At 37.8% G+C, this 21,482-nt stretch overlaps 1 long non-coding RNA gene across 1 annotated transcript in view; it reads right to left on the bottom strand.

Moving 5' to 3' along the window:
• Positions 1 to 21,482, bottom strand: part of LOC123382277 — a 514,364-nt gene that overhangs the window by 140,317 nt on the left and 352,565 nt on the right. Inside the window, exon 4 of the long non-coding RNA XR_006590403.1 lies at positions 2,248 to 2,369. This is a non-coding gene — a long non-coding RNA (uncharacterized LOC123382277). The remainder of the gene's footprint in view (positions 1 to 2,247; positions 2,370 to 21,482) is intronic.

Raw genomic sequence — 21,482 nt, 5'->3', positions numbered from 1 at the left:
CTGATTTACTCTTCAGCCCCTCTTGCCTCTCCAGAGGTAAGGGGGTGGGAATGAAAAGTCCCAGCCTTCTAATCAAGCCATTGGTTCTCCTGGCAACCTGCCCCCATCCTTAGGTGGGGTCCAAAATCACTTGATGAACATAACAAAACACACCACTGTTGCTCTCATCACTTAGAAAATTCCAAGAGTTTTAGGAACTCTGAGTAGAATAGGGGACAAAGGCTCAATATATATTTCTGTTATATATCACAGTATCACACCCAGCATTGGAGACAACCCCGTGGGCCACGGTATCTACCACAACTCTTTCCTCTACCTGAAAGAACAACACACTTTCAGATGTAGCGCATGTTGTCTCCTTATCCACTGTGAAGCTAGAGTATCTCATACAAACCTAGGAGCCCATCTGTCCAGGCCAGTTCTGTCTCCTGATTTGGATAACTTCTACTCTCTTTCCTTCCCACTTTCCCTTTAAAGCCCATCGCATTTTCTTTTCAGTATTTAGGAATAGACTTTGGTTTCAAGCAACTGTTTTCTGCCTTATAAATTTTCTGAGGCAAATAAATAAAAAGGGAAAAGAAACTATAGGGAGGGCACACTCAAATTTGTATCTCAATAAATTATAGCAGTAATTAATTTTCTTTTAGTTTGCTTGCATTCCCCTCAGAAACACACCCTGAGGAAATATGATAAAGGCACTGGACACAAACAGGCTGAGATCCAAAGTCCCAAAATTTAACAGAATACTGTGTGAATCTGGGCAAACCTTAGTTTCATCTACTTCAAAATAGTAGTCTAATAATATCCCATCGAGCTGGCATAAGGAGATGTTGAAAGTTCTAACTCATGGTCTTATACAGCCCAACAGAGTGAATCTCTGTTGCCTAGGATGTGTTTCATCAAGCCAGAGGAATGATATTCCAGAGAAATAATACTATTTATACCTACCACATTCAGAGAGGTTTGAAAGGAAATATACTAACTTGAAATAATCTTCAAGCCATAACATTCTAAAGTGAGATTAACCCTCAGACCAACACCCACCAATATTAATGGTTTAAAGAAAAAAATAAGGAAAAAAAAGATTTGAGTACACAGTTCACAGTTAAATTAATTTTTGAGTTCTATCTTCTAAATATAAAAGTTCAGCTCTATCATATAAAATATAGACAGTATTTCCCAATGATTTTTATATTATGATAAACAGATAATATGATTATTTTTGTACAATATTGTGGGTTAAATAGATGAGGTTGCTTGCTGTGGAAAGCAATGGATTTGGGGACCCAGCTAGCTCCATGTCCCATCTGACAGGACCTAGAGCTGATATAATCAATCTTTTGGCCTATTTGCAATCCATTCAGGAATACTAGAAGTTAGAAGTTGGGAAGGAAGCTTTGAGCTAGGACACAGAAAATGGTTTTCATACTTGTATGGAATCTGAAGCATATACCTATATTTGGGGGTGAAGTATAAATTGTAACAAATAATAACTTAATCGATATATCCACTGATTAATTTTTTAATGTTTATTTTTGAGACAGAGAGAGACACAGTGTGAGCTGGAGAGGGGCAGAGAGGGAGGGAGACACAGAAACTGAAGTGGGCTCTAGGTCCAAGCTGTCAGCACAGAACCCAATGTAGGGCTCGAGCCCATGAAGTGTGAGATCATGACCTGAGTGGACGTCAGATGCTTAACCATCTGAGACACCCAGGGACCCCTATCTACTCACTCATTCAATGACCATAAATGACTTCTGATCACTGGTAACATGGAAAGGAATAAGACTCAATTCCTGCTTTTGAGGGGCTACTGTTTAGGTTACGTCTATTAGAAATAAAACACAAGCTTTAAATCAGAGCCACCTATATAATTTACAAATCTAGGAAGATACAAAAAGGCGCTATGAATTCTAATACATATTTTAACCCCATATATCCAAAACAGCATCATTCCAACATGTAATTACTATGAGTCACTAAGATATTTTGCATCCTGTTTTTTTTTTTTTTGTTTTGTTTTGTTTTGTTTTGTTTTTGGTACCAAATCTTTCAAATCTAATATCCACATGTCAATTTGGAGTAGCCATAGTTCCAGTAATGCTCAATTGCAGTGTGTAGCAAACAGCTACCATATTAAATAGTGCAGGTCTAGAAAGATAAGACACAGGCATGTAGACAGATAAGAACACTAGAAAGGTGAATAGAAGTGAAGGAGAAAATAAAGGGGAAAAGGGTCAAACCCACCTTTCAAGAGCAGTCAGCAGCAAAATATGCAGATTTCTATCTCCTGTGATAATCAAGCATAGGCCCACATTCCTTATTCATTTACGTAAGAAGATAGGAGCCAAGGTGTTCTTTTAATTGCCCTAGAAGTTAAAAAGAAAAATCATTTTCAGTATGTTTATTTGTTCTTTTTTGTTTTTCTTTCTACCATTTGTAGACTGGCAAGTGCATTTTAAAATTCCATATGAGTTAAAGGTACAGTGTTTTTTATCAAGGAGACATGCCTATTGGTTTCCCTCCCCCCAGCCAGTGATGGGGCTGTGGCAGCCATCCAGTATTTAGCTTTGATCCAAGTGTGTCACATCAGGCAACACAAATATGGGCCTCTATGAGCAGGATATCTATCTAAGGGGGGTGGGGGTGGGGGGAAGGGCGTGGAGGGGAGACAGACAGGGAAAAGGAGACAGCTTTAAAATCATTACCCAAATCTCACAGTCATTTGACTTTCAAATGATTTGGGGCTGTTGCCTAGTCTGGGAAAAAAAGTGACTTACTTATGGTCTTTAAGAAGGGACAGCCTCTAGAAACAGACTAGGCAGTAAAATAAAGCATAATTGACTAAGTGGCTCAAAGGAAGGGGAGAAATGTAATTCAATAAGTAAAAGTACTAGAGAGATATGCAAAATTTGTGGGTTTCTTATGCCTGGCATTTTAGGATAAGACTGTGCCTTATTTTAAAATTGGACTCTTTGGCAGGATTACTCAATATCAGCAGCATTGAAGTTGGCTTTAGAACCATAATTTAAGGTGTAAATTAAGGTGACCTCAACTAGGATGAAATACCTTTAAAGAAGTTGAGTTATAAAATATGAGCCATTTTCAGGAAATGGAAGACAATTGGGAGCTGTTGAAAATGGACCAACACAAGTGAAAAGGGGAAATAAGGAAACAGATTACAGGACAAAAGCCTGAGCACCTAATTTAAAACAAAAATGGTTTTCTATGGTTTATGATGAGTGATAAACAGAGTCCACTGTGTGGCCATAAAAATATATCTTTAGCTCAGAAAATATGAGTCCCACTGTCAGCTTAATGTAGTGATTTAAGTTCATAGTCTTTCTCCTTGAAGGAGTTACAAGGCTGAAGTTACCATTCTAAACGATGTGCATTTGGAAATTATGAACTATGACCAAGAGGCATTAGTTTTTAGTGCAACTTAATCATGAATTTACCTATTTCCAGTTATTGTTTAGTTACATATTTCTTAGAGCAGCTAGAGTGGTGGAGTATTAATAGCTATAAAACTTTATTAAACTGGCATTAGACTTCTGAGAAAAACCCATAAAACTGGAAAGAAAGCCCAGCACTGGGGTTCTGCCTCCTCTGGCTCCAAGTCAAATTTGTTATAATAAAGTCGTTCAAAAGACTCAACGAGGAGCCAAGAAGGTTTATTGAGAAACCTTGTGGTGTTATAGCAGGAAATCTCTGATTCAGCTAGAAGACTAATGAGCATAAAAATCATAGGAAATCTGAGATAAAGCTTCCTAAAAAGCACTATAATGGCAAACAGTGATGTTGACTCTATTGACATATAAAGACAAAGCAAAAAAAAAAAAGACAAAGGAAAGAAAGACAGAAGAAAAGAAAAGAAAAGAAAAAAAGAAAGAAAGAAAGAAAGAAAGAAAGAAAGAAAGAAAGAAAGAAAGAAAGAAAGAAAGAAAGAAAGAAAAGGGAAAACAAAATAAACTTGAGGATGATAAAATAAACTTTCATTCAGTTTTCTACATCCATAGAAAGTCTACTCCCTGTGTCTGGGCAGCAGTCTCCAATCCCAAGGTCACTGTCTTATAAACATACTCAGGAAAGAGGAGAATCACAAATCACTGATTGTCAAGCAACATTAAACAAAGTGCAGGAGCCACAATATTTTAAATGAGGAGCACAACTGAGAAACCATCAAACTGCAGATTGAGAACAAATACAAAAATCCATTTCTGTCTTCTGGAAATTTCTAAGGGGAAGCTGGAGGGAGTGGAGACCAGAAACCAACATTTCTGAGTGTGTATTGATATTAGATGCTCTGTAGCCTTGTTATTCAAGATGTCATCCATGGGCCTCTGACACCTTTCTCATCTGGGAGTTTATTAGAAATGCAGAATCACAGACCCTCCTCCTTTGAACAAGATTCCAGGTGATTCTTAAGCACATGAGACATTAATTGAGAAGCAAAGCTTCACATCACTTTTGTCATTAAGACTGATAATAATACTACCAGATGATACTGTAGGGGCCAAAGGCAGGCGACTCCAAGATGAGCTACTTTGGTGTGAATATTATTTGGAGTTAAAAGCAATCCAAACTCACTGGATGCAAAAAGAAAGTCCATATCTTCCCTTCAACTGCCTGCTTTATCAGGAAGAGAGCTATTCATAGAGATTCCTCTCTACCTGAGAAACTTACCTGCATAACAAGGCAACCTCTGTTTTCCAAACATCTCCTTTCCTTTTCCTGCTAATTGTCTTTTTCCTCTTTGTACCCTCAGATTCCTACCCCTGTCCTTAGGTCAAATAAGCACTATGTTGCCTGTCTTTTAATTTCTACCTCTGTGTGGATTCTGTGTACAAACACTATTAAATTTGATTTTCTCCTGTTTTTTAACATATTTTTTAATGTTTAATTTTTTGAGAGTCAGAGACAGACAGAGAATGAGCAGGGGAGGGGGAAGAGAGAGTGGGAGACACAGAATCCCAAGTCTGCTCCAGGCTCTGAGCTGTCAGCACAGAGCCCCACATGGGGCTCAAACTCACACCCTGAAATCACGACCTGAGCCGAAGCCAGACGCTCAACTGACTGAGCCACCCAGGCACCCCTGATTTTCTCCTGTTAATCTATATCTCATGTCAGTTTGATTCTACGTCCAGCTAGAAGTACCTTGAAGGGCAGAGGAAACTCTTCCTCTCCAATATTACCTCTCACTTCAGAGACAGGAAAATAGAAACTCTAAGAACTGCCCAAATTTGCTCTGCTAGCCAACTCCAGAAATGCAATTCCAACTTAACTCAAATACCTCTGAAAACAAAAATAAGAATAAGTGAAAATGCAATTTAAACTTAAATCATTCAAATTCTTCTAAAAACAAAAAAAATGTTCTTTTTTTTTTTGCTTTGCAATATACTTACATGTATTACATACATTTTATATTTATCAGTAAATGAAAACAAACAGAAAGGAACATTTATCAGATTGTGTTTCACTTGTTCTCATTTGCATTTCTCATTTGCATAGAGTGCCTACCAATTGCTTAATTGTGGTATTGGATTATGAGTTTATTTGTGGAGTACTTGTTCTGTGTCCAGTGCTTTCTAAAATATATCCAGTCTCTTAGGATGATGGACAGACAGATGGGTTGAAATCTAAAATCAAAGTAAGACTAACACTTTGAAAAAAACAAGATTGAAAAAATAAAGTATTTAAAATCTGCAAAAATAAAACCATTTTCTGTTACAGAGCCATGGGGAGGGGGTGGGGGCAGATAGCCATTGTCCAAAGCAATCTGTCAGTCTAAAAATGGAGGTGGGGCTATCAGAGGGAAGAAACAAATGAACAAACAAGACACTGATAAAGTTCCTTTCCTGAATTTCAAATCTTTTTCTGGGCAAGACATTGACTTGTTGATTTTCTAAAGCAGCCTAGTTGCCAGTTTCAGGACTACAAGTCCCCATTGTAGGCTATTTAGATAATAGCTAACTAACCAATCATCTCCCCTCTCCGCACGAAGTCTTGCAGAAAATGCTAGCACAAAGCAGAGAGGTTTGGGGTGATGACAGTAAAAAGATTTGTTAATGGGGTTTTTGAAGAATCAGACTGTATTGGTGTGGTAGGTTAGTGGCAGATATAAACCCCACTTCTCCTCTCTTCATGAAGTAGAGTCTAGTTTCCCTCACCCTGAGCCTGAGATGGCCTTAGCTCTTTGTTTGTCCAGTAGCAAGTGATGTTCTGGGACATTGACACTTGGTTACAGAATTGTTGCACCTTCCAACAAGGGGCCTTTGAGTTCAGGGAGAGCTCTGAGCCACCAAGCAAGAGGGTGCCCTGCCTCATTCTGCCAGCTGAGGAGGCCACATGTAGGTGCTTTAGTTGACAGTCCCAGCTAAACCCAGTCTCTCTGTCACCTTTCCCTCCTGGCTCCAAAGCTCCAGACATCAGTGTGAAAGTATATTGGACCCTAGAGCATGCTGGCCCAATGCCAGTAAATGGCCTTTACTATTGCACACTCCCCCCTTTTCAACTCCTGACTCACAAATTAATGAAATATAATTAATGGTTATTGCTTGAAGCCGGTTAGCTAGTTTGGGAGTAGTTTTTGTTTTGTTCTGTTTTGTTTTAGATATGCAGCAGTAGAGAACTAGAACAGCTGGAGTAACCAAGTCTATTTATAGGGAAGCCTTTTCTCTAGATCCACTTTCATCATTATGTTCATAGCAAAAGAAATCAAATAAATTTGCTAAGGAATAGATTTACTTTGCAAACATGTCAGGAATTTCAGAAATGTGTGAATTGATTATGCAGTAAACAACTAGTCAAGAATCGCTACCTTTGTTCATTGCCAAGTGTGCATTTACAGTGAGAGATTACAGCCCTCCCTACCCAAAAATGGAGCAAAGCAAGATTATTTGATGCAAGAATCTACCAGACTATGCAGATGATTTAAAGCTTCCAACACTTCCTTTATGCAAAGAGCACCTTGAGTGTTCCAAAGCAATTACTGCAAAGATTACTGCAGATGAAATGAACCAGAATGCTGGATTTATCTTCATGTACACTTTTCCATGTAGTAAAATCTCTCCCATTTGTCTCTGCTCCTTTGACATTAGATTGATCAGTTAACTAGCTTTAGAAGCAAAAGATCAACTGGTTGACAAATTGTTCCCCTTGACTTCAAAGCACACGGAGGCCTACATTTTAGGCTTAATGATTTTAAATCGCCCTTCTCATTACAACAAAAATGCATGATGTGACTTAATCAAATCTTTAAGCAGTTTGTAAAACACGGTTTGTTTGTGTATGTCAGAGGCATTAGGGTAATAAATGCATGTGGAGTGGATACAGGTCATAATGTCTTCTATGTGCACCGTGAACGTACAGGGTTCTACTGAATTAAATAGACGTCCCTTCTAACCAAGAGACCACATAAATGGACTCAGCTATAAATTAAGCAGACCTCATTAGCCTGCCTTTCTGGGGGAAATGCATTCCTTTTTGTGAAACAGATTGAAGTAAGATCTCAAGGCCTCACATAATAAGAAAATGGAAGATTCTACCTCCTAAAAGCAAAGCGTCCAATGGTTTTAATGATGATTCATCCACCAATTTTGGGTCATGTTCAGGGAATTGAATATTAATGATTATAATAATATAATCTGTTTGTAGTATAATATTAGTAATGTTATTGCAGTTATAATTATTAACACCAGCAATTACAGTTCTATTTAAGACAGTTTTCTGAAAATAATAGGAAAGGCAGACAACTTTTAGAATCTAATAAAAGTTAGGGACTTTTTACCAAAGAAAAGAATGCTTACATGCAGAAAAACACACTGTCAAAGGGTTTATACGTGCCTGAACTTCATGTGAGGACCTCCTGGGAGGGGTTTTTGGTTTCTAGGTTAAGAATCTCAGGATATGTACATAAACTGAGCTGACTTTTAATATACTGTTTATTTCATTAACCAACTCCATGTGTTAGATGTTATTATCTTCATTTTAGTGGTAGAAAAACCGAGTCTCTAGAGGTAAATGGGTGAAGGAATTGGGTTTGAATATCATGTTCGCCTGCTTTCAAAGCCCTTGGTCTGTGGAATAATGTTAATTAAATAGAGGAAGTAATCTTCCTTTGAATAACTGTTTTATGGGAATTCTAACCCTTCATCCTTGTTGAGATTGAGGACAGAATGGAGATGGGTAATGTAACCTCTCCTAATTCCCAGACAGTGGAAAACTGCCACATATTTCGATCAGTGGGAGAAAAAATGAAAAACAAATACTCATTCATATCTTAATACATATATAAGTCGTCAGTAGGCACTTAGTAGATGATTATAATCTATCATTTGTTTTTTTTTTAATTTTTAAGTTTATTTATTTATTTTGAGAGAGAGAGATGAGAGAGCTAGTGGTTTTAGGGGGAAAGAGAGGGAGAGAGAGAATCCCAAGCAGTCTCTGCACTATAAGCACAGAGCCCGAGGTGGGGCTCGAAGTTCATGAAACTGCAAGTTCATGACCGGAGCTGAAACTAAGAGTTGGATACTTAACCAACGGAGCCACCCAGGTGCCCCAATCTATCAATTATTTGTAATGGCTAAATTGTTTCCTTTTTCTAAGGATATTATTTTTCTCATCAATAAAAAAGAAAATGTTAAATATTTTAAGGCTTATGCAGTTATAAAACTGTCAGAGTTTTGAAATATAAATTGGGGCACAGGAGTGGGGGAGAAAGGAAGAAAGGAGGAGGTGGTGGGGAAAGACAGAGAAAAAGAAAGAGAGAGAGAGAATGCAAAAGAATAGACTTATCAGGGAATGCAGTGAGATCTATGCCAGGTTTGTGCTGGGGGCTTTCCTTCAGACAAAACCCCTTGTCTCAGGCCTGTCTAGCACTATTGCAAGCATCTGTTTTATGTTGACAAGGCTGTATTCACTCTGAATAACAAAAACATAGTTTGTCTTTTTAAAAAAATGTTTACTCCCTTATGCTATGGGACTTTGTATCTGAACCAGGGTAAACACTTTCTCCTACATTTTGCAATAACATTATTAGCACATATAAATCTACATGGTGGATCTCGTGATTAATTAGCTCTCTCTTCCTGGACTTTGTTGAAGAAGTGATAGGTAGTTCCCTTGGGTATTTTAGATGACATTCGGTCTTTATAAGCTCTTTTCTAAAACTAGGCAGGTTTTTTTTTTTTTTGTAATTACTACAATAATTGTAGATATTCGAGAAAAATGAAATGCTTCAGAATGAAAAATCAGTTAAATAATAAAAGCCACTTTATCAATGCCTTACACCAGTTTTGGTTTCTAGAAGCACCACTGTTAAGAATATCTTGCATATATGGCCCATATGTCTATCATAAATAGCTACAAACAATGGTTTATTATAAGCAAATATGTCAAAAAGTAAACATATATTGTGCAACATTTAATATACTTTAAGCAAATTCTCACATTTATAAACAAAGGTTTGTTACATTCTTTTTACTGGCTGTGTACAATTCCATTATATATACTCTATTATTTATTTGGTCCACCATTGAGAAGACATTAAAGTATTTTTCCTAGAACTTTACTATTACAATAAATACTTCAATAAACACCCTTGTGTGATACCTTTGTACTCTTGAGTAAATGAATGTAGTGTGTACATTTCTTTTTTTTTTTTTTTTTAATTTTTTTTTCAATGTTTATTTATTTTTGGGACAGAGAGAGACAGAGCATGAACGGGCGAGGGGCAGAGAGAGAGGGAGACACAGAATCGGAAACAGGCTCCAGGCTCTGAGCCATCAGCCCAGAGCCCGACGCGGGGCTCGAACTCACAGACTGCGAGATCGTGACCTGGCTGAAGTCGGACGCTTAACCGACTGCGCCACCCAGGCGCCCCATGTAGTTTGTACATTTCTAAAAGTGGCTGGGTCAAAAATGTATTCTGTCTTCAATATACGTGTGTGTGTGTGTGTGTGTGTGTGTGTGTGTGTGTGTGTGTGCGTGCATTTGAAATGTTGACAGATATTGCTAATTTGCCTTGCAAAATGGTTATACCAATTTTCATTTCAACTAACCAGATGAAGCAGTGTCTGTTTTCCCACTTGGTCAAAATCCGGCAATACCAACTTTTTTCATGCAGAGCCAGTGATATTAGTAAATTATGGCATCTTAATGATTTCTACTGTTTCTTCATATAAATTATTAATGCATCCCTCATTCCCCTCACCTCTTAATAATTGCCAAGTATCTCTGTTTCTATTTTCAAATCATTGTTTTAAAACAATACATTACTTCTGGAGCACCGCTTCTATTTGCTGATTGTAATTTACACAGGAAGAATTATCCTTTTGGATCTTACAATTTCCATATTACTCTCTCTCGTCTCCCATTTATTTAGGCTGCTGCTTGCTAATATATTCATTTATATTCCATCCATTTCCAAGGCTGATTTGAAGTGGCATATGATAAAATAGCAGGCATAAAGAAAAATAGCATTGAAATGGAAGGAAAAAATATCCTTAAAAAATTAATATTGTGACTTTAGCAGTAAATCTAGTTTGGGGCTTCCTAGATATCAAGGCCAAAGGAGCAGTCAATGTTTTGACAAATGCATAGCCTATAGAAACAGAAAGCATATTATTTCATATGGAGATAAACCTTTTTTCCGATACTCAATTATTTAATGAATGTTTCAGGTAGACATTAACAATAGAACGCACTGTGTCCTCAAAACTTATTGGCCACATAAAGCAGAGAATTTCTTTATAGGACTGCTTAAAAAAAGAGAGAAATATAACCTGAAAATGCCATTCAAAAGGCATTTCTTGTAAGACAGAAGAAGCTTAGCCATTACTATAAGATATTAACTTGAATATAAATCAATTTTATTATATTTAATATATTCCCTAAATGCATAGGCTCACTGCTATTGTTATATTGAATTTTAGGTCTAAAGAGAAAAATAAATGTGAAATATGTTTAATTGTCTGAGTAAAGGAATGCTGATGATAATTATGATAAAGATAATTATTATTTATCCTCATACAAATTGTACCTGCCCCTTTTTGCCATTTGTATCCAATATCATTCTTTTTTTTCCTCATAGTACCACAAGAACTTCAGGTAAACCAACTGAGAGAAATTTGGAAACATAAATAACATTTCCCAGCATTAATTCACTCTAATCCCACTTACCAACTAAACGACATCATCACACCAATTCATCAATCCCTGTGTTCATATTATCTTCAGGAGACAGATCTCATGTTTCCTAATCACATGGGTCTCAGTGTTCTCTGATGAATGCCCTGTTCCTTTCTCCCCCAATAAAGTTATCTTTTGATACTTTTCCATGTGCTGGTTGAAGAAGATGTTGACTTTATCCTCAATGGTAACTAGAAAAAACTAGGTAGAAAACCCAAATAAACTGAATCCTACCATTTGACAAATATATATATATATATATGATATTAATTATATTATATTTATGTATATTTATATTAATTATATTATAATTAATTATATCATATATGTGTTATATTATAACATTAATATTATTAATATAATATTAAATATATATATATATATATTTTTTTTTTTTTTTTAAGCCTCATTTATCTGCACCCATTGTATGCACTGGAGAGAGTCCAAACTCTAATCCACCCTTTGCTTGTATTTATTCCCATTTCCCTTGTAGCACTTCCAATCATTTTGGACTACTTGTCTTCTGAAAATACATGGCAGTCCTGCCTCCCAGATTCTTCTCCTGCTAGAATTTCCATGGAAAGAATCCTTATTGCCTAAAGCCCTTCTACGGTGAATCGGCAATTTATATTTATTATACTATGCAAAATGGCTTATAAAAACCTATTGACTTGATTGTGTCAATTGATGAATATATATATTTATTAATATATCTAGTAGAAGGTCCTATGAATTTAGCAAGCACTAAATAAATATTTCCTACACAAACAAATAAATTAATATTTCTTAAACAAATAAATAATAGAACTTTTTCAGTCACTCATCAGGCATTTGTTCCTAACTGTGCTATATAAGGTGGGAGGTTCTATAAATGCAATGAGGGCTACACATAATCTCTGCCTCAAGAAGCCTGAGTGGGAAGCTTCATCCACATACTCAAAGCTTACTGGTGGAAAGTAGCAATGCTAGAATACAGATGTGCTTGGATCTCTCTGAAGTTGCCCAGAAGGGGACACGTGCATCTTCATGTGTGTTCAGGAAGAGTTTCACAGAGGAAGCAACAATGAAGGATGACTAGGAACCTGAAGGTTAAACACAGACAGAAGAATACACTGGACTGGGGACTGGTGTGCCTGGGTGGCTCAGTCAGTTAAATATCTGACTGTTGATATCAGCTCAGGTCATACCCTCATGGCTTATGGGTTTGAACCCCATGAGAGCTTGGGATTCTCTCTCTCTCCCTCTCTCTCTGCCCCTCCATCACTCCCTCTCTTTATCTTTCTCTCAAAATAAATAAATAAACTTAAAAAAAAAGATGTTTACAGTGGACAGAAGTAATAGTGTAGCCACTCCCATGGATGCCTTAGATCCATATTAAGAAGAACATATACTCACAAAATTTCACATATGGAAAGGTAATACATAATCCACCTAAGCTACTAGTAGCAGATTCATACGTTACCACTCCTAGGGTTACTTGCATATAAACAGTAAACACAAAAGAATAATCTGAAATAAAAATAGATCAGACATAAGGATAAACCACACAGTATTTGCTAATCAGAGACAAATGCACTAACTTAATAATTTATATTTGGATTGTTTACTCAAAAAAAAAAAATACTTGTGCCTGGGTGACTCAGTCAGTTAAGCATCTGACTCCTGATTTCAGCTCAGGTCATGATCTCATGGTTCATGAGTTTGAGCCCTGTCTTGGGCTCTCCACTGACAGCATGGAGCCTGCCTGGGATTTTCCCTCTCCCTCTCTCTACTATGTCCCCCTCAAAATAAATAAATAGCCTCAACTGTATGGGAAAAAAAAAGTCTACTGACTTTTCTTCACCTTCACTATTTTACATTTAGCCCAACCAATGCTTTGTACCACCTAGGTAAGTATGGTAACTTTGGAGCTTATCTCCTAACTCCCAGCCATGTGCAAGCCACACTGAGGGGTCCTTCTGAAATGCCAACTAGATTATGTCACTCTTCCTCTCACAGCCCACCATCTACTACTACCCATCTCACACAGAATAAATTCCAGCAATCCTTACCCTGGCCTCTAAAACAGTAGATCATCTGGACTCTTGAGACATCTCTCCCTCTCCCACTTCTTTTCCCATCTCCCACTAGCCACACAGCCTTAATTTTTTTAAGTTTATTTATTAAGAGAGAGAGAATGAGCACATGCAGGGGAAAGGCACTGAGAGAGAGAGAGAGAGAGAGAGAGAGAGAGAGAGAGAGAGAGAGAGAGAGAATCCCAAGCAGGTTCTGTGCTGTCAGAGCAGAGCCCCATGTGGGGCTCAGTGCCACGAACTGTGAGATCATGACTTGAGCTGACATCAAGAGTTAGATGCTTAACCACTTGAGCCGTCCAGGGGTCCAGTCACCTCGATTTTTAACCCTACAAACTGTATTCTCATTTTAGGACTGCTGCATTGCTCCTCTGTAATACATCCATACATTGCTCCCTACCTCATTTAGGCTTTTATTCAAGTAGAGGTTTTTCAGAGATATTTTCTCTGACTGTCCTTTATGGAACAGTATGTCCTCCAACGCTTTGGCTCCTTGCCTGTTTTAATTATCTTTATAGCACGTACTTGTTTACTTTCTGTTTCCTCCCAATTAAAATGCAAGCTTCATGAGAGCAGGGAATATTTCATATATAACTAACTATTGTTCCTGTGCTTAGAAAAGTGCCTTACCCATGGTATGGCATTCTGTAAATATTCACCGAGGAAATGAAAAAAATGCCTTTCAGAACTCTTACACTGTTAATATGCATTACAGAAAATAAAATGAAGCATAAAGATCCAAGAGAAGGGCATGATACTGGTTGCTTACTAACGATTTGGACATGGAGCTATCTTGCAAATTCTTTCACATTTATCCACCTGTTCAGCAGCTATTTACCTATCATGTCCCTACCAACTTAGCATGGAACCTATCCTGTTTTGAACACACTTTGGGAATTACTCTTATAACAGATACCAAGGGAAGAGAAGTATCCCTACTTTGGGACTTGCAATAAGTTGGGTTGAAAGGGAATGGAAGTGGTCTGCAAGCCTGTCTCAGTGACTGTCTCCAATTGGGAGACGAGGTGACTCTGGACTCTGTAGTCAAGAGAAAGCTAGAATAGAAAATCTGTCTAAAGCCAATGAGCACACTCTCAGAAGATAGCTGTTAAGATTATTAAAAGGAATGATGGTTAAACTGCTAAAATGCAAGTCGTGACAGAGAAATGGACAGATGTGTATATATAATATATATATAATTTATTTTTATTTAAGTTTATATATACTGTTATTTATATCTGTATCACTAACTAATTTATCCGTTGGTTTTGTTTCTCCAGAGAATCTAGTCTAATAGAGAAGTTAATAGAAGGAGAAAATATAATACAAAGGAACCCAGATCATGAATCGGATTTCCAGTTTTAAGTAAAAAACTTCATTTAGATCCATAACCAGGGAGCAGTTAGAAAATTCCATAAAAACTTTGGAGGCCATTGCTTCTCTAGCCAGTTGGAAGTGACTTCTGAGGGCTGTGGTTTCAATAACACGCTCTGTATTCATGGATAGAGGAGAAACACTCATGAGAGATGGGAGGGACCAAACAGTAGGAAAAAAAGAAGAAAGAGAGGAAAGCAAAGAGGGAGAAAGAAAGGGAAGAAGGTGGGAAAGATGCATTAAGTGCCACAGGGTTCTCTACTCATTTTCTCCTGGAAACTTCTGAGATATGTTTCAACAAGAGCTGGCTATTCTCAAAATTCTGTATTTATTTTTCTTCCTCGGGAGATTCAAATAAAATTGCAGGGTTGGGGAGAGGGGGGTGCATTTAGTTTCCATGGAAATATCGCCGATTCCACAGTGGCACCTCTATCATGTCTTAATCAGCATGTTGTTAATAAGATAATTGGATGCTGCATTATAAATATGAGCAATGAGAGAAAAGCAAGACGTGGCAGTGGGAGATTTGTGCGGAAGTCATTCAGCCTCAGAGAAGAGCAGGGGCCAGATGGGCCTGGATGGACTCTGTCCCAGGCTCATCACTGTCCCGCTGCTGTGTGCAGCACCTTGCCCAGAGCAGGGGCGCTGAACTGCAACAAATCAGGGTTTAGATCCAGATTCTGCCAAATAGCCCTGTGACCTTGGGACATTCATCACACTCTCTGGGCCTCATATTTTATTTAAACTTTGGGATGAAGATAATCATGCCTACCATTGACAATGCTCCATGATTATTAAATAGCATAAGAACATGAGGTGCTTGGCGGGTGGATGGAGCATATTTGGTATTCAATAAATGTTAATTCACCCTTCCTTTCCCGAGAGATTATTTTTTTCACTTGTTCAATTATTAATTTATTCAACAAATATTGACTGACCACCTCTAGGATGTGCTAAACACCGAGGATAAGATGTTGAGGTGGAAGGAAAGGGAGAAGGCAAAATCCAGTCATTTATGACAGAATTATTATTATTATTATTATTAGTAGTAGTAGTAGAAGTATTGCTATTATGGGGGTTGCAGTTTGTATTTGTGGAGTTGTTGAGGCTCCAATGCCCTGGGGTGAGAAATGGGTCATTTCACTCTGATGACAAAAAGTGGCTCTGCACTGTCATGATGTTGCTTGTCTCATCTAAAATACTTCTGTGTTCCTGACAAGTTCCCCAGACTTATTCTTAGGCCTGTTATGTGTACCAGTGCTTGGCACTGAGATGACAGCATAGAACTAGAAAGGTACGATCTTTGCTCCCAGAGGCTTACAATCTATTTTTACAACCCTGGTCTGGTACCTTGCATCCAACACAGATGCATCTACATCGTTGGGTTTAGTTGGAGACCATTCATTTTTGTTGCTCTATAATATTTCATTGTTGTGAGTGCATCATGATTTATTTATTTATTCTACTGCCAGGCCTTTGGATAACTTCCAATCTCAGACTATTACCAATAAGGCCACTGTGAGAAATTTAATACAGTGCCTGTATTTTGGTGAGCATATTATGAATTTTTTTGATTATATATCTAGGTGTAGAAATATTCATCGAGGGTATACATATGCATATGTTGAACTTTGGTAAACAACTGTCAAAGGAACTGGTGGTAGCGGTGTGGAAGAGTGTCCTACATGACCTTCACATGACCTTCCATTAAAGGGTTCCACTTGCTCCACATCCCAACAACAGTTGGTATCATCAGACTTTACCATTTTAGCCACTGTCACTGGCTAGTAGATTACTGAGATTCAAATTTGTATTTCCATGACAATTGGAAGGCATGTGTTCATATGTATTCATGTGTTGGTTATCTATTTGCATAGCTTTTTTTTTCAGAATATTTTAATTTTTTTTTTGAGAGAGAGAGACAGAGACAGAGACAGAGTGCGAGTGGGGGAGGGGCAGAGAGAGAGAGAGGGAGACACAGAATCCAAAGCAGGCTCCAGGCTTGGAGCTGTCAGCACAGCACCTGACTCAGGGCTCAAACTCACAAACTGCAAGATCATGACCTGAGCCTAAGTCAGACACTTAACCAACAGAGCCACCCAGGCACCCTGGCATAGCTTCTTTTGTAAAGCACTTGTTCAAGTCTTTTGCCCCTAGTGAGTTTTCTTTTTTTCTTACTGATTTGTTGGCCTTCTTTATGTATTCAGAATTCACAAAGTATGCATTGGATACATGCACTCAGAGTATCTTTTTCCCACTCTGTGCCTGGCGTTTTCACAGTTCTAATGGTCTGTTTTGACAAATGGAATTTCCTGATTTTAATAAGATGTAAGAAAATAATTTATCATCTTTTTAAATCTTTTATGATGAGAGCTTTTTTGTTGGTTTTTAAGAAACTGTTGCTTACTCCAAGCTCAGGACACATTTGACAATGAAAAGTGGCATTGCAATATTCTCAGACAAAAGACATAACTGAACTGTCCTGGGCATACCAAGACATGTGTTCACTCTAAGTATACTCTCCCCAATCTAAGTTACACCAAACCAGTGAGTCTCAATCTTGGTGGCACATTAAATTACCTAAGAAGCTTTTAAAAGCTATTGCTATCCGATGAACCACCTCAGACCAGTGAATCAGGATTTCCAAGTTTGTGGCAAGGGGGGGAAGGATTTTTTTTTGTAGGGGGTTATTGCAGAGCTTCCCAGGTGACTCTGTGACCTATTACATGTAAAAAACAAACAAACAAACAAACACACAAACCACTACGCTGGCCTAGTGTTTCTCAAAATGTAGAATATTTTGGAGCCTTGTCTAAGTAAAGATTTTTATTCCATCTTGGGGGCAAGGTGGGACACGAAACCTCTATTTAACTTCCAGGTGATGCTAAGTCTTCTGATCTACAGAATACAATCTGAGTACAAGCGCTCTAGACCAGATTTTTCTGCCTGGGCACTACTGACATTTTGGATTAGATAATTCTTTCTTGTGAAGGACTGTCCCATGCATTGTAAGAATTTTACCAGCATCTCTGGCACCATCCACTAGATAATAATTGCATCCTTCAAGATTTAACAAACAAAAATGTCCATGCATTGACAAAAGTCATTTGGGGATAGGGGGATCAGACTTGGTTAAGAATCACTTGTCTAAATCTTTTAGACACAGATCTAAATGGCTGAAAAATACCAGAGATTACCGTGGTAGATGCCAGGTTACATTACCACAGAGTTGATTAGATCAAATATTATATAAGCATTGTATAGTATTTTATTGTTATGACTATATCACCATCTTGATTTAAAAAGTCAAATCAAGTATGTCACATCTATATTGGTTGAGCTGCTTAGATATTAGCTCATTTCCTCTGAGTAAGATGACAAAACACGGCACTTGATCTGTAGACACTACTCCATTTGGTTCCCAGTTATAACAGGTAATCTTGAGGTATGGTGGAGGAAGAGACAAGGGTGTGTATAAACATTCCTTCACAAAGGATTCAAAACAAACATATCTCACTCTCTCTCTCTCTCTCTCTCTCTCTCTCTCTCTCTCTCTCTCTCTCTCTCACACACACACACACACACACACACACACACACATCTCTTCATGTCTATCCCAAAAATGCAAAATACCTCTCTCAACACATCATCACTTTAAGTTTTCAGAGCTTAAAATCTCAGAAAGAAATTTTTAGCATATTTAGTAAAGCCCCATAGATTAAAAGAAAACACTGCTCTGTTTTGTGGGTAGGGGAAGACTTAACACATGCATCTAAATCCTACATCTTGTGGATCATACCATGGCTGTTTCCATAGCCATTCTTCCTTCTCTACCTCCCTGTGACATCACAGCTGGCTTCTCATTCATTCCCCCCACTTTTGGAAAAGGAATGCTCTGGTGCACAGAGGCATAATAACTTACCTTCCTTGCCTCCTTGTACTTTAATTTTCTAGGGATCAAAATTCAAGGAAGTTCCAACTGATATAGCACAATGGACATCTTAACGGCCACAATCGTTATCATTAGACATCCACTATGTTTTTTTTTTCTTTATAAGAATGCTTCTTGCTACATTCATTTTACTTTTTTTTTAAAGAAAGAGTGTGCCAGATAGAATAGAAGTAATCAGAATTCTGAATGCCAAATGGGATTCAAAATACCCATGAATAATCTCAGTTTAATATGCTCTTAGCTTTGGCTTAGATAAGAGATCCCAGCCATAAAATAGTAGAAGAAAATTGATGTAAAGAAATTGTTCAAAATGTAAAGACTATATCTTTTGCATTTGCAAGCCTTCAATTACCCTTACCCTGGTAGTTTCCAAAGATATGATCTATCTTTGAAAGATGGACAAAAGGTTTAAAGAAGAGTCATGGAAATGAAAACAACTCTGAAGTTTCAAACACCAAATGTGCCAAGAACATCAATTACTCTGTTTAAATTTTCTGTACGCATTAGTCAATTTAATTCAAGCAAAGTTATCAAGCACCCATTATGTGCATTTCAATACACTGAAGAGGCAGGAACATTAAGATATACTCAGTTCAAGGGGCGCCTGGGTGGCTCAGTCGGTTGAGTGCCCGACTTCGGGTCAAGTCATGATCTCACAGCTCCTGAGTTTGAGCCCCGCGTCAGGCTCTGTGCTGACAACTCAGAGCCTGGAGCCTGCTTCGGATTCTGTGTCTCCCTCTCTCTCTGCCCCTAATCCACTTGCGTTCTGTCTCTGTCTCTCTCTGAAAAATAAATAAACATTAAAAAAAATTTAAAAAAGATATCCTCAGTTCAAGCTCTAAGACCTTCACCTTTTAATGTTGAAAATAAGACATGAACTTCAATCATCATTATTATTATTGTCAACATCACCATCATCATTTTATCATCAACATAGTGATAACAAATATCAACAGGTGTTGTACCCTGATAAATGATTTTTTTTATTTTTAGCATTTTGCGGGCTACAAAATTCAGGAAAAATCATTTGAATTAGATGTTTTAGAATGACATTCATATATTACATAAGTGCAAAAATGAATAGAGGAAATATATTTGGGCCTTTTTAGGAATTGTAAACAAAGCAAAAAAAAATTAAAAAAAGCAAAAAACCCATAAGAGTTTATTTGTTCAGGCAATGATGCATGGGGGGAGGTCGTCAGGAAAATTAGGTATGGCCAGAACACAGCACTGTTGAAGGAACTGGGGGTTAGAGGTAGCAGTAGCACAAAAAAGTTCCAAGATGGGTCTGGGAACAGTTACTTAGGTCCTTAAACGTCAGAATACATGGAAACCTTTACATGATAGTCCCCATGAATACAACACAATCTGAATTATACAGATGTTCTGGAACATGTGTAGAAAGTGTCTAACTTGAAACCCAATCCGTCAGTCACTCTGGTTCTCTGAACTGAATGGTCTCACCAGAGGTTCCCCCTAATAAGCCCTTGTCAGAAAACTTCTCTTGCCATTTCCCTGAAAGGCAGTGAATTAGACTCTCACATCTGACAGGAAAAGATTCTGGGGCATAGAAGGACATCAAGTAGGAGAGAACCGAAACTTGGCAGAAGCCAGGCTACCCACCAGTGTGTGCAAATCTCAGCAGAGCCTAGGTGATGTAATCAGGTGAGTCTAATTGAAAGACTGTGTTTCCCTTAGAGAAGGTCTTTGTTACAGCGGATGGAAGAGAGAACTGTCATCATTTCTGCTCTCTCTCTTTCAATTTTGTTTTTCCTTTCCAAACAAGCAATTGAAGCCACAGGCTATTTTTAGTCCCCTGGCTGAGGGTGAGTGATAGAGTACATTAGTGCATTGGTGGGGCTGGAGGTAAACTTAAGTGGGAGCCTTGATGGTACAGCCCCACAGAGCTGGCTAGAGGCAGGAGATTGGCAGCAACATTATAGCGACAACAAGATCTGACCAGAATTCTCCAGGACCGTAATTTCAAGTGTTGCAGCTAGTAGACTCTATATAAACAGAAGAGAAGGAGCACAGGGAAAAAACCAAGCTGTAGGGCTGATTCCTTTCTGATTCAGACACACAGTTTCAAGGGCCAGCATGAACATGAAGTCAACTTCAGAGGCACAAAAGACCCCAGATGGTGGGCCCAGGCGGTCTTGGGGATGGTGGGCATTCTATGCATTTGGTTTCTATAGATCTTAAAATTAATTTCATATATATATATATATATATATATATATATACACATGTATACGTATATATATATATATACATATATATATGTATATATATATATATACGTATACATGTATATATATATACACATATATATATGTGTATATATATATATATATATATATATATATATATTTTCTTTTTTTTTTTACAGCTGGTGGTGGAGTTGCCTTAAACCTAAAGTCACCTTACCCTCTGGCCTAAGGAAATCTCACCTTTTCCTTTTCCATGGTGAAGAATAATGACAATAGCTATTCTCTGAATCAAGTATTTATTTATTGGGGATCAGCTGTCACACATACACAGTATAATCTAATGACATATATTTGTATGGGTGTGTGTATGTATGGGTGTGTGTGTGTGTGTGTGTGTGTGTGTGTATGTACTTCAATATTCAAACAATATTCAATGGAATTCTGCAATGTAGACAACATCCCTACTTTGTGCATAAATAATGTGAGACTCCCAGAAGCTACAAGACTTGTCTCAGTTCCTGTTACCTGTAAGGAGCTGAACTAGAATTTGAACCCAGATCTCTTTGCCCACAGAGCCCATGTGTTTTGCACTGCCCTGTCAGCTTGTTGTACGTGACTGGGGTAGGGAATACAAAGGTTGTTGGTATATCAAGGTTCAGAGACATGATAGGAGAGGATGGTATA

Source organism: Felis catus, chromosome E2 (genome assembly GCF_018350175.1).
Source record: "Felis catus isolate Fca126 chromosome E2, F.catus_Fca126_mat1.0, whole genome shotgun sequence".
In the NCBI taxonomy this organism is placed as follows: domain Eukaryota; kingdom Metazoa; phylum Chordata; class Mammalia; order Carnivora; family Felidae; genus Felis; species Felis catus.
This window is presented reverse-complemented; position numbering and strand designations above follow the sequence as displayed.